The 14174-nt window shown below is 40.8% G+C and overlaps 1 protein-coding gene across 4 annotated transcripts in view; it reads left to right on the top strand.

The window, feature by feature from the left end:
• The first annotated feature begins 4901 nt into the window (after window positions 1-4901).
• LINGO2 (leucine rich repeat and Ig domain containing 2) overlaps window positions 4902-14174 on the top strand; it is a 512490-nt gene continuing 503217 nt past the window's right edge. For 3 of the 4 annotated variants that reach the window (XR_004237528.1, XR_004237530.1, XR_004237529.1), the window contains exon 1: window positions 5264-5402. The gene's annotated coding sequence lies outside the window, so the exon portion shown is untranslated. Of the gene's footprint in view, window positions 5403-14174 lie in introns of all 4 variants that reach the window. The other variant, XM_032096275.1, reaches the window with a different exon arrangement.

The following is a 14174-nucleotide window of genomic DNA, read 5'->3' as shown; positions in this document are numbered from 1 at the left end:
AAAAGACAATGTATCATTTCTGTGCAGTCAGAGATGCATCTAATTCTGGCCTTTCCAGCATTTAAGAGACGAAAATGGTGCGTACCTTCCATCTTTTGGGAGCTGGATGTGTAGCAATCGTGCATTGCAGTTATACTGCTGTCTTCCTACTGGTATTTAAGAGGGATTGTTTCTCATCCAGAATTATTTGGTGTCCTCTAAAAATTAAATTTCTGATTTGTAGTTTCTAAAGACATGATTCATACCTGCTGAATATTTTTTAACATAATGGAGACACTTTAAAGGTGATTAGAAGTAAAAGATAGTGAAATATTCACCTCTGTGATGAAAAAAAGAACACAATATTTATCAGGCCAGAACATATTAAGAGTAAGTAGTGACATATAGCCATATATTTTATGAAACCTCCTTCCCCACTGAGTGATGCTTGGGGCAAGGGGGTGGTCTACTACAGTGAAAACTTGCATGGCTAGGAAGAACTCAGGGATTCCCACTAGGGAGCTACTGCAGCATGTACAAAAACTATGCAGAACTACAGGATAGTATTATTTTGATAAACATCATGATTTGAACTCACACATATGTGATTGTGATGATTCTCCCACAGCACATCTCATGCCACTAAACTCAAAATTGCATCTATTTTGCCACAAAAATGTGGGTCCTGTTCATCCAGCAATTGTGCTTCCGGCACAAGTCCTTTTCTCATCAGCAAAGAGCATCGCCTTTGGCATGAATGGCAAGTCCCACCTTCCCCACCTGCTAGGCAACACACCCTGTCCACAGTTAGAAGAGCCACACAACACTCGATGCCCACCCTTCAGTTCTGGAGATTTAGCCACTGTTTGCAGGTTTTGCTTTACATGCAAAGACACTGCAAGTACTGCTTTAAATGAATGAAGCAGCGTCTCATTATACTCCATGAGTACCTTTAATTCAACAGAACATTTGTTAATTCCACTCAAACCACTTCTCAAACAGAAAAATGGAGGAGATGTGCTAGTAAAAGCAGCTGAGCTGAGAAGATATTAGATCTTGAATGAAACTAGTGGCAGTGTAAGAAGTATGTCATGGAAAAACAATCTTTGATTTCCAATTTACTTTTTGAGTTCTCTTTTGGGGTTAGAAATAATTTTATATTGTAAAAGGATACTAATTTTTCAAAATATTTTTTTTTTCACAAGAAATTGTAAATTAGTATGTGAGCAGCATTTTTAAAATACATGTACTTTGAAAACACTTAAAATTTGAAGTTTTGAGTTCATTTATCATTGAAAGCGCTTTTTGGAAACTTTAAACAATATACTCATATGCATATGTGGATGCTAAACCATTTTTTTTCTTATTTAAATTTTCTTTAATGTATTTATTGCTCTTTGTAGATAGAGATATACATAATGATAAGGCCCAAACCATGATTCAGCCTATGATTTCATCCTACCTAGATGCCAAATAATATGCTAAATACCGGGGCAAAAACACCCATGAGAACACCATAGTGAGCCCCGATCTTCAGAGATTTATAAGGCTTAACATTTCTATAAATCTGAAAAAACCTATTGTAGATACCAAAACCAATAGGAACAGCACTGTTTGAATTTTTGCTCCAGAAACCTCTGAGTGCCAGTACACTGGCTGAAGGAAATCTTTACAAGACAGCTAAAAATAGCTAAAGAATTTTGATATATTTAATATTTCATGTAAAATAATCAGATTCAAAGATTATTTAATTTCATTTGAAGAGGCACTGTAATCTTTACTTACAATACAGTTGAAGGTAAATGCATAATAATTCTAGTTTCTATAGGAACTACTTTTTCAGAGCTAATTACGAAGGAAGTATGATTGTGATCTTTTTCCTTCCTTTTCAAGACCTTATAGCAAAACAGAAGTACAACACCCTCTCAAAGTCCCTTCCAATTAAAGAGCTAATGGGTGCTTTTGAAAATGCTTTTAGGTTGTGTTATGCATATACTTCCCTAGCGGAAAAAAAAAGTCTGATCAGCTTCGATTTTTATATGGAGACCTGATTGAAGAGACAGCAGTACAGAAACATTTGATTTTTTGTTGTGCAATGTTGTTTCATCTCTTCTGAAAGCCAAATACCTACACGTGAAAGAAAATGGCAAGCTTCTCAAGCTGCATTAAGGTTGGGCATCTTACTGCAAAAGTACATTTTGTGATTCACAAAATATGCACAGTACATTGAACAGGCCATTACAACTGTGATTTGACTGAAGAGACACAGAAGAGTTATTAAAGCTTTTCATTGCTCCATCATTTAATGAAGTTCTCTTTGGTGATCCATTCTGCTTAAGTTTCAGTCACTAATTTTTTCCAGATTTCACCTGCAGCATCTCCTTTCTTCAGGAAAAACTCCAAGGGCTCCAGTGATAACCCTAGTATTTTCCTGTTTCTATTTTTAGTCTGTAGTAATTCAGTCTTTATGTACAGCTATGTTGCTTTGTCCTCCCCTTAGAGTAACATTCAAAAGGTGGCAGTGTTCAGAAGAGACTCTCATTTCTTGTCAGTACACTTCTTAGAGTAGATGCACTACTTTATGTTGCTGTTTATATACCTTCAGAAAAATTACACTGAACTGGCAAATTTTAGAAACTGCTATATGCAATATAAAATTTTACTGGGTATGAAAACAGCAGCGCAATTTCTTCAGAATAGCAATCTCTTTGTGCTACTAGCACTCCACAGAAATCACAGACAGCAATGTTTTGTGGATTCTTTTTTTTTGTTTTTAACTAACTACAGTTCAATATCTGGGATTCAGTATTAATTAATGTCTTTGAGTACTCAATTTGAGACCTGTTCAAGGAACACTGCATTATGCTGCCAGTGTTTTAAAAAAATGGGTTAATTTGAGAAATTCAGTGAGTTAATTGCTTTTGAATCCAGATGACAGGATGTTTATTTTATAAAAAATAAAACCAGGTACCATTTTACTGTGTTCTCCCAACTTTGCAGGAACTCTCAATTATTTAATTATGGATTATTCCTTCCTATTGTTTCTCCCTATAATTTAGTATAAGCCATAGTCCTCCTGAGTGGATATTTAGCATCATTCTGGATTAACAGTACTTCATTTTATTGATGAGCGCATTATGTGTATAATAGCATGAACAGATGTTGGACCAACATCAAGATACTTCTCTTTAACCAAAGTTATTTATCAGTGGCTAAAGGTAACTAGCTGAACTTTCGTTTGTCTCCATCTTTGGGTGGCTTATGCCACAGAAGGAGCCAACAGGAGGTCTTGGTAAGACTGAAATAAACACTGAAGCTGACTGAAGAAGCTAAATGGAAAATCTTCTGCTGCAAAGACAACAATTTTCTTATCTCTGAAGTATAGCTATCTACCAGGTCTACTGCTTGGAATGCTATTTGAAAAAAAAAAAAACAAAACACCAAACAAACACATAACCTTGGACATTTGTGGCAAAAAAATAAAGGACTATGTTTAATTTGTGTTAGCTTCCTTTATTCTAAGTCTTCCACTTCCAACATAGCATGTCTGGGTTATGTATGTTTTCATTTACCTCCCACCCTGCTATGTTAGCAAAAAGCTGTGCAAACTGTGTATATGCAGACATTTGTACATTTGTGAAAGTGAAGGGAGAATGCAAAATACTGCATAACTCACAGTTACTATTTGATTCTGTGTAACTTTCATGTCACTGCTCCTACCGGTAAGAGAAAATCATTCAATGTATCAATTTTTCATCAGTTTTAGAACATGCAGGTCTCTGAGGATTGCAGCCTCCAGACAGCCTTCTATGGACAGGGATATGACAGGGGTACGATTTGCTGCCAGTACAAAAAATTAAAAAGAAGTAACGGGTCATTCTTAGAATCATCTTAGGGACTTGGTATTGCTGTTCCTGAATTGCTCAATGTAATCCTGACACTCCACGTCCTCCATTAGAAAATGTGTTAAATCCAACTATTTCAAAGAGTAAAAAGAACGCAGAGTGGGGTACGGAGCTCCAAACCCCATGCAGCACTGACTTCCCCAAGTGCAGGGAAGAAAGGGGCCAGCAACAGCTCTTCCAGCATCAAAAGCAAGCCAAGCAAGCGGCGAGAAGGCTGGAGACGCCCCCACACAGCGGTCAGCGTCCTCTTCGCAGCACGGTCCCAAGGAAGCCTCGGAAGCGGGTGCCTGCAGAACACAAGGCCGACGGCGACGGTCACCGCTCCGCAGCCGCACCCCCGTCCTGTCGAGCCGCGCCAGACCCCAGCCAGCCCTCACCCGCGGGGCCTCCCCGAGGCGCCGGCGCCCCCTCGCCGCGCCGGACAGTGCCCTCCTCTCTCCCGCTGCCTCTCCCGGAGCGTGCCCCGAGCGGCGCCGTCGGGCGCGCAGAGGGACGAACCGCGCTCTCCGCACCGCGCCGCTCTTGAAATGGCTGCTCAGCCGCGCGGGTCTCCCCCTCCTCCGCGCCCCCCGCTCCCGGGGGGACACACCCCCGAACCGCGGCACCCCGCGGAACCGGGGCGCTCCGACCTCCGCGCCGCGGAGCCGCCCTGCTCTCCCCGCAACGCGGCGGGGCGGGAGCAAGACTGGAAGAGGGGGGATCACCCGCGCCGGGGAGGCGGGGGCACCGCGTCTTGCGGGGTTGCGGGGGCGCCGCACGCGCTCCCTCCTCACGGCGGGGAGGGTTAATAAAGGCCGGCGGCCGCCTGCCCACGGCCGGGGGTGCCTCTCCGCGGCCGAGCGGCGACCGGGGTAGGGGAGGCTCGCCCGCCACTCCGCGAACCGCTCTGCCTCCCCGAGGTGCCGCCGCTGCTTCGGCGGGACTCGCCGGCGAGTGAGCCGCCGCGCGGAAGGAGCCGCTCCGCCTCTGACAGAGACGCGCCCCCTCCTCCCCTCCCCACCGCCCGCCCGCCCTCACCTCGAGCTGGCGCTGCCTCCCCGCGCTGCCGCCGCCGCCTCGCCCGTTCGCCACTGCGCCCCGCTGCTGTCCCCTTGGCGCCTGGCCCCGCCGAGGGGCAGGTGGCCAGCCTCGCCCCCGCTGCCCGGCTGCGGCTGCTGCATCTCTCGTCCCCCGCCGCAGGGAAGTCGCAGCGGCGATTACCGAGCGGGAGGAGAGGACAGGAGAGGAGTGGAGCCGCCGGCGGCTCGGGCAGCGCGCTGCGTCTGGGTCTCCGGGGATGGACTGGGCTTCGTCCTGCGCCTCAGGCTGCCCGCGGAGAGGAGGGCGGTGATCGTCCGCCTAGCCCGCCAGGGAGGAGAGGGACCCCGGTTAAATGTCACGGCTCCCCGTCCGCTCCCCGCCGCCACCCCGCGCATCGCTCACCTCGGGAGGGGGCTGTGAAGGTGGCGGCAGAGGCAGCCCCGGCTGCGGCGCGCCCCGCCGCCGCTCGCCGTGAGGGAGAGCCCCGGCAGCCGCCAGGTAAGCGACAGGCACCCTCCCGGTGCCGTCGGGGTGGAGGCCGAGGGGAGCCCGCCCGTGAGGGCAGAATAAGTTTCGGGGCGGGGGGGGGGGAGGCCCTCTGGAGGGGAAGAGGAGATCGCGGCGTGGGGTCTGCGCCTCCCGTTGTGAGGGCTGCGGTGGGCGATAGCCGGCGGGACGCGGCGCAGCAGAGCCCTCCACTGCCGCCCGCCCGGGCCGGCCTCGTCGCCGGCCCCCCGAGGGCTCTTGGATGAACGGCGGACGGCGCTGCCCACCTGGCAGCGGGGGGTGGTGGAGGGATGTGTGTCGAGCTGCCCCAGTCGGGGGTTGGGGGCACGGGACGCCGTGTCCAGCATCACACCTTCCCTGGGGAAGAGCTTTCTCCGCCGGGCGGGGAACCGTGCGATGGGAGCAGGAGTCCTGCGGGGTCTCCGAGAGACGTGACACAAACACAATAGTCCTTTGTCGCCAGCGAAGAGGCTTCCACACCTGTGTCCGCTGCCGTGGTGGATGTGGTCGCTGGAGTACGTGCATCAGTAAAGTGGGTCTTGGGGGGTGATGGTGGTGGTGTACGGTGAAGGCACTGTTTTACCTTCTGCACAGCAAATCCACAATAGCCCCCCTTTAAGGGAGCAGCTCGAAGTACATGCAGGTGCTTCTGAACATACCTGGAAGAAAAATAACGGCAAGAAAATCATCTACCATTTCATCATTTGTCCAGTCTTGAGTCTAAAATATAAGGTTTTGCAAGTCCTGTTCTATAGATGCTGGAGTAAGCATCGAATGTTCTTAAGCATTTTCCCCTCTAGCTTTCCTTGCCCAGCAAAGAACTGCAGTGTGTTTTTATTACATGCTGCTATGTTAAAATACTGTTCTTTCAAAAAACTTTCTCATTTAAAAAGAAAAACCTCTCATATATAAAGGAAAACGTCTGAAGTCTGAATGCTTCAGAAATAAATTATATGTGAACTTGCATTGCTTGCCAAGTGCTGGGTGGTGGTGGTGGGGGCAGAAAGAAGCACACAGCTTTTCTGTGCCTTTGTCATGAAAATGAGCCATGCAGTCTTTATTTGAGTCAAAACTATAGCACTAAGGGAATGGAAGTGAAAATTAGTTTGCGTAGCATTCATGGAGGTAAGCCATAACCTGTAAAGCATGAACACAATAGTTCTGAAGCCTTACCCCACTTTTTACAGTGACACATCTGGAATTGACAGATCCACAATGTACAGTATGTGTGAGATTTTACCTCACACCAATGCATATGCCCTAAAATAATTATATAACATTTAACTTATCATTCAGACCTACAACAGCTGCCTCCACATGGAAAAAAAAAAAAAAATTGCTAGGAGGTAGAATGAAAGGATATGCTTTCCTGAGCTTCTACCTTCCAGTGAAAAGCTCAAAATTAAAAGAGATGGTCTCTGTTCCTTCTGTATGCAATCAAGGCACTAGCACTTCCATTAGAGGCTACACCCTTTCCAGGAAGTGTTTCATGGCAGAGTTGGAGCAGCTGTGTGGTCTACTTTGCTACATAATGGGCCACACAGAAGAGTGCACTAATGTCAGTATGTTCCTACTCCTACTATGTATATATATGTGTAAATATTCCAGTCAAAATGGGATTTGGCGTTTTTTCTTCAGATCATCACTTTAAATGATTGACTCCTCAGCTACTGTGCCACCTCCTTATTTTTCTTGAAAGTAGTGATTTTGACAGTAGCTAATATATGTGCATCAGAACAGCGATACTATTCTTTTTAGGTAAACAGAATATCCTTGAAAACTGTTTAATGCTCTGAATTCCCTCTTCAGAGAGTAGGAATAACACCTACATAGACTGAACAGCGCAAGGTGTGATCGGCTACATAGAAACAGTGTGGTTTGGTAGTATAACAGGTATCAGATCTTTTGTTACTGTTCTAGAATCCAGACATTCTGCGAAAGGGCTCTAGGAGGAAATGTTATCTTGCGTAGTAGCCGCAAGAGGTGAAAAAATACGAAGTATTAGAGAAGCTTGTTAGGTTAAGCAGCTATCCACAAGTACTGTGATTAATACTACGCTGGCACGCCACTGTGAACTAATACCAGGATTTGGGTATCCTGCAGTTAAGAAAAAAGACCAAAGTAACTTGCCCTTTGTAGTTCTGAAGCTGTATCATTTTTCTCCAATACAGACAGTTAAGGAGGTCTGAAGATTGGGATATTAGTGCCTCTGTGCCGAGTTTAGCAATGTAAGTCTCTGTTAGTGCCTTTTCATATCTTGTCCCTTCAAATAACATAAACACCGGGTGGGTGTGGTTATTGGAGAGGGTATTGATAAGGATCCTAGGAGGATTCCTGTGGTGATTTTTCTAAGTCATGGTGATATGATTGCTGCCTGTTTTTAAAGGTTTTGGCTTTTTGTTTGTGTACCTTTTAACTGTGTAAACCCTAGTGAATAAAGTGGGGAAACAAAGGTTAAGGAGTTCTGAAGGGTCTGTATGTAGCTGTCTGTTGGTTCTTTGGCTTGTCCTTTGTGAGAAGGTGGATTTTCTTATAGCTGTTGCTGGTGGTTAAAAATCCAGATGATGAACAAGTGGAGGGATAAATGGATCAATTTCAGTAAATTTGTATGATACTAGGGATGTGTATTGCTGCATTCTCCTATTGCAAATTAGCTTATTTAGCTACTAGTACTATGATACAGTATGCTGAGTACATTCTAATTCTCGTGCTTTCTCTTCATTTTTTTGTACAGATATTCAGGAAATTTAAGAAAATTCTATTTCTAATTAGTCACTGATTGACATGCCTCTGTCATGAGGCTGATTTGGCTAAGCTCTGTCTAATTATGAATCTTTATAAATTATTGCTCATTTCTAATTAGTACAGTGACTAGTTTAACTGTTTAGTTTCCAAAATGTATTCAGCTCAAGAATTTTCAGCCAGACACTTTTTTTTCACTTAATTTGAAAGCATAAAATCAAGATTTTTCTTCTTTCCTGGAGAGTGTGACCTCTCTGTTATCTCAGAGAAACATTCAAATAAATGAGATAACTCTGTAAAGAATGGAACTGAAATATTTGAAATTTATAGACATTGGTCCTCAAGATATGCAATATACCAATCAATGTTTTCTGTGCTGAGATATCAATATTATTCCCCTGAGATATGTTGAGTAGAATTCATGTTTGATCTGCTTGCCATCTCATAAGCCTTTAGATACCTGGCTACAGTTTCATTTCTTAATGATGAAAGTCTGTGGAGAGAGGAAACACAGAAGATAAACTGTCATCAGTGTTGTATAATGACATTTTGCTGGCCCATTTTCTGTTGATAAAATGCAAATCTTGTGACTTTTTTTTTTCTCTCAGTGACTATACTATGAAGCAGTAGTTCACAAGATTATTTATAAACATACCAATCAGAGCTGTTATTTGATTAAAGTCTAATTTCTCATTCACTTTGAAACTGGAAGTAGATATTTCTATCAGCAGATTATAGGTGAGTCTTGTTATTTATCAATATATTGTTAGTGTTTTCAGCTTGATTACTATTATAAAAGTCCTATTAGGTCAGTGTGGATATCTAGTGAATATCTTGTCTGTGAGGTGGAGTTAGTGGACCATTTAACCCATCTTCCAGAAATACTCCTAATTACATGAAAATAGAAGTAAGGGTGCATTGAAATTAATATTTTATTGAAGGTGAACATATTTTAAACTGCTTCTTACTATTGGTTAGCACTTCTGCTAACATTTCTCTTATTCCTTTTGTAGTAGGCAAGGGTTGTAAGGAAACACCAAAATTATGCCTGAGCTGGTGTTTTTTAAATGGCGTAGCCAAAGTAGGTGATTAAAAAAAAAAAGAAATCAGAAGACTAAATGTGTCTGAAGGAAATGGATATCTGGATTTCTGTCTAATGATCCTATTACATTTCCTAAAAAGAAAGAAAATGGAGAAAATTGGGTTTTAGTTGGACAAAAAAAGTGACAAAATTTATTAGCTGTCAATCTCAAAATTAAAGTTGCAATGAAAGAAAAAAAAAGTAGAGTATTTGCAAACTTTTGTCATCATTGGAAATAAACTATAATGTATTTCAATGGAGTAAACAGAATCATCTTCAACAGAAATATTTGTCTATATAAAAATATCTCATCATTGTGGAGTTTTTTGGATTAACTGCAAAATGTCTGTCCTTTGGACAGAATAAAGAAGAATAATTATCCTACAGTCCTATTTCTTTTTGTTTAGCTAGTATTCATACAACAGTAACTATGATTAATGTTTTATAACTTTTAATAAACACATATTCTATTTTTACTTTTTTTTTTTAAATAAAATTTGCATGGCTTCTTTAAGCCATTTTTCTTCAGGTGAAGAGAGATTCTTTTAAAAGGTAAAAAAAAAATCAGATCTATCCTGTAAAACTATAGGTAAGATGTCTTAAGTCTTACCTTTTTATATTTGAAGTTATACTTTAGAAAATTGCATTTGTTCTGATACTCATGTTTAACGCCTAGGAACAACCAGTGGTCATTTGTTAAGATTATAGGAACTTAATAGTGCTCTGCAGCCCTCACTTCTTCCCATTCCCCAGCCCCAATAATTTTAAGTAGACTTATCTTCAGTGTTGAATACTTATAAGAGCCATGGGGTGGCATTTACTGAGGCAGGCCAAAGGCCATCTTTGAGCTGTACAAATGCAGAGCTCCATCTCTAAGGGAAGAGTGGGATTTCCTGGACTCCCCTCCCTAGAGTTTTTTGTGTAACTAGGAGAGTAATATGGGGAACCACATCACTAGAGAGACCAAATTGTCTGGCCTTAGAACAGGACTGCTACTTAGACTGTCATCCTCTGTTCACTTTCCAACTTGCAGATTATGCTTTCCTCCTATTATTTCCTTCAGGTTATCTTGTTTCTGAGAAAACACAAAGTTTTCTTCAAATGGTATTTATCTCTTGATTGCTGCAATTCATGAACTGCATTTCAACTTGTGTTTTGGTGAAGTATTTGTGGAATAGCAGTAGCTGTTAAGAATTTCATAAGAGAGGATTTTTTGAGGAAAAGCTCAGTTTGGCATTTTCAGGATTTTTTTTCCTTTAAAGCAGAAAGATTTATATTCTTCTGTTGCAAGTCATCAAGTAGATTCCCATTCACAGCACACATGAGCCTCAGCACTGATATTTTCCCATGGCTGACCTACACCTTTTTTAGGTCAACATGTACTAAAATCTATTGAAATCGTCACAACTCCACCATCTCTGGAAGGCACCAGTCATGCAGGCAGGTAACGTGTGTGGGAAGGACACATACAAAGACCAAACTATGTTTTATCATGGTTATAGAGACTGCAGATAACCTCAGAAGAGACACAAGAAGAGAAACAAGCTCCTTGGGAAGAAGAAATTCTGTTTCCCTGTAGGCCCTGGAGGAAAAAAAGGAGAGATTTCAAGATTGTGAGATTTTACAACTCTGCAGACCCTTAGTTGGGATAGATAGCAGATGCCAGCCCCACTAAAGAGGAGGTAGAGTTTGTGATTGCTTGTGACAAAGTCTCATGTTTCTGAAGTGGAAAGAAATAGGGAAGACTGAAGCTGGAAGGGTGGTGTGTGACTGAGAATGAGAGAGCCAGACAAACCTGTGGCCTTTTCAGCATTAATGTTCCTGGCTGTTCTCAAAAGTAACCAACTACACATATGCTTAAACACTGTGATTCAATTTTCCAGGCATAGTAATAATTGTCCTAGAAAATGAGACTGTGTTGCTGTTCCTGTCATGGGTGTTAGAAAGTGTTAAGATTCAGAAAACCACTCATCTTCAATGGTCACATTTGAGTACAAGACTTGCTTTAGATGTTCCTCTGAATGCCTCCCATGCTGTATGCAACTATCAAAACCAGGACAATTATACAGAAGAAAAGATGAGGCTTACCATTCTATTAAATAGAAAGTATTACTTTGACCATTAGTAGAAGGAATAGATTTTTGGTTTAAAAGCCAGGAAAAATTTAATGTTATAATGTATGTGGGGAGGAACCGTGGTAAAATAGGTTGCGTTTATGCCGGTACATGATGTAGTCTGGAAGAATATGCAGAATTCTATATTAGCATATATCTTTATACTCCTTTCGATTGTCTTTCTTTTTTTTTTTTTGGACTACTGAGTGGGACCAACCAAATCTATTGAGAAAATACCTGTCTCATGCCAGCTTTTGACTCTCTCTTTCCCAGTGTAAACTGGCACACTTTGAAATGGAAAAGAAGCACTTTGGGTATAGGTAACATGTGAAAACAGAATATATTCATTTCTTGCAGTCTGGATAGTGAAAGCCTTCAAAGAGTGAGAGGATCGGTTTAATTTGAGATAAAATTTCTCTTTGCTCACAACATAAACAGACCCTAGTGCAAACAAGAATTCATTCCAATTGGGAATGGATTGAGTTTGCTAGAATAGGTTATAAAGTAGATAAGTAGATTCACATAAGCTTAAAGCCCAAGAAATTCTTGTTTCTGTTGTCTCCATAGACAATGAGGAGGAAGTAATTATCTTAGAGTTATTACAAAGGTAGTGAAAAGACGTATCAAAGGCAGTGGAACAATTGTAGAAATTAAACTGCAGTAAATAATAAGCTTGCAATAGCTTGCTTCCTAGATTTCTGAAGGAAATGCATAGCTGAGCATCTGAGTGACTTCTGAATCTATAATTTATTTTTAAATGCTATGTCTGACCTGGAGGATAGCCAACTATTAGGAAGAAAAATTATGTCAGAAATTACTAAGTACTAGTCAAACCCCAAGGAAGTAATTGAAAAAAAGAAATGAAGTCAACATCCCAAAACATCTAGATGAACATATCAGGAGGATATGACTGCTGCCCATTTTAAGGAGACAAGCATACAAATCTGCTGTGAAAACAGTCCTGCCCAGCTTCATTCTTGCTGCCAGCATGGCTTAAAGTGAATGTACAGTTGCATTCTTACTATCAAACACTTTTCTTACTGATAACATATTTTATCAAGCTCTTCATATATTTTTATAAAACGCTTGATTAAAGGAACAAAATTGCACACGTGTTCTTAAGAAAGGAAAAAGATTGTAAATAATTTGGCTTTTTTATTCCTTACAACAAGACTTCTCTGTTTTTCTCAGACCATATTCTGAAAATGGAAGTTGTGTTGCGCCATTAGGTCTTTTCTATTCTTTTAGGGAGAGAGTTTTCAGCACAGGAGTCATTTGGGACTTTGAAAAAACCATTTCTGTTAAGAAATAGATATAATTTCTACTTTGACATACAAGTAATTAAGTAATGGGCAGTGTTATGCATTGGGGACTGCAAAATAAGTCATCAAATTCCTCCTGTCAAACAATTACTGTGGAAAGACAAGTTAAAAAGTTTTGTACATTAAAATAAGAAATTATTAAGAAGGATACAAAAATCTTGCTTATATCTATTCAGTAATTATTTTGGACTTTCCCCTTGTCAATAGTTTTTGTAGTTTTGAGAACACACAAAGGTAAAAAAGAAAAAATCCGTGTCATGTGTAAATAATTAAAATCCTACACGTACATTAAGATTAACATGGTAAAGCTTTGAAATGGAAAAGGTAGAGATGTGATGAGGGTATTTAATAACAAATATTCTAGTTTCTGGGTTTTTTTCCCATTAGAAAAAAAAAGCCATGTTATGGGTAAAGAAATTTGAATTACTAACTATTTTAAAATTAATAATCCATTAACCAAACAGTATTGAAATAGGAATTTCAGGATTTTTTTCCCCAAAACTATAGAGATATTTTATCCAGGTAAAGTTTTTTTAACAGCAATAGATGAACAAAACAAGATTTAATAAAATAAAAAAAGAGTGCATGCTCTGAATATCATAAAAAATATTTTGCATTACATCATGTTATGCAATTGCTTCCCTGTGTTCAGGAGGTTTGTCTTTTCCTCTGAGGCTTTAACTGTTCAGCTGAAGCAATTTACATTGCTCAAAAGGAAGAGTACCAGACAGTAGGAACCATCAATTTAACTGTTGCTCCATTGGTTACTGCATCACTACCCAACCTGATTTACATGGCTGTTTGACCAGTACATTCTATTCTTCATAGTCGTGCTTTAAAACAGTTCACATGTTGCTTTGAAATGTGGGTAGACAGTAGCCTTCAAACACTTATATCATCTGGTTATAATCATGTAGTGTGTTATAGCAATACACCATCTTGATATTAAATTGTACAACAACCAAATTTGAGTTTTTACTTCTGCTTAATATTGCTTGGTCTTACTTTAAATCAGCTTGTTATAAGTATTTAGGGTTTTCTGTTTCGTTTGAATAGATGTCAGGTGAGAATTGCAGAAAAGAGATTATGGTGAGATTTAGGAGCTAGCAGGCTCAAACAGTTCATTGCTCATTCAGTTAGGGTAACAGTACTGAATATTTGGTGCATCTAAAGATGCATCTAAAGATAATTTTTTTCACTGAATCCTTTTATAAAGCTATGAAGCTATTGCTTAGTTTGCAGTTCAGAGACACCGTTTAGCTAGAAAATGGAGTTTTAGTGGAAGTAAGGAGATATTTCATATAGAAGAATCAATCTTCATAATTTTAGTTCTGTATGAGGAATCTGTATCATGTCCATGGCTGCTAGAATTTACACTTAAATATGTAATCAAGGTCACAGTTTTATTTTATTCACACAGTAGAACTGATGCCATGAAGATTTTTTGCCTTTTCTTTTATACCCCTGTTATACCTTTTTACAACTTCTGTATTCTTAGTGCTTT

This window comes from Corvus moneduloides, chromosome Z (assembly GCF_009650955.1).
Source record: "Corvus moneduloides isolate bCorMon1 chromosome Z, bCorMon1.pri, whole genome shotgun sequence".
Lineage (NCBI taxonomy): Eukaryota > Metazoa > Chordata > Aves > Passeriformes > Corvidae > Corvus > Corvus moneduloides.
Note: the sequence above shows the minus strand (reverse complement) of the source record. Positions and strands in the feature narration are given on the sequence as shown.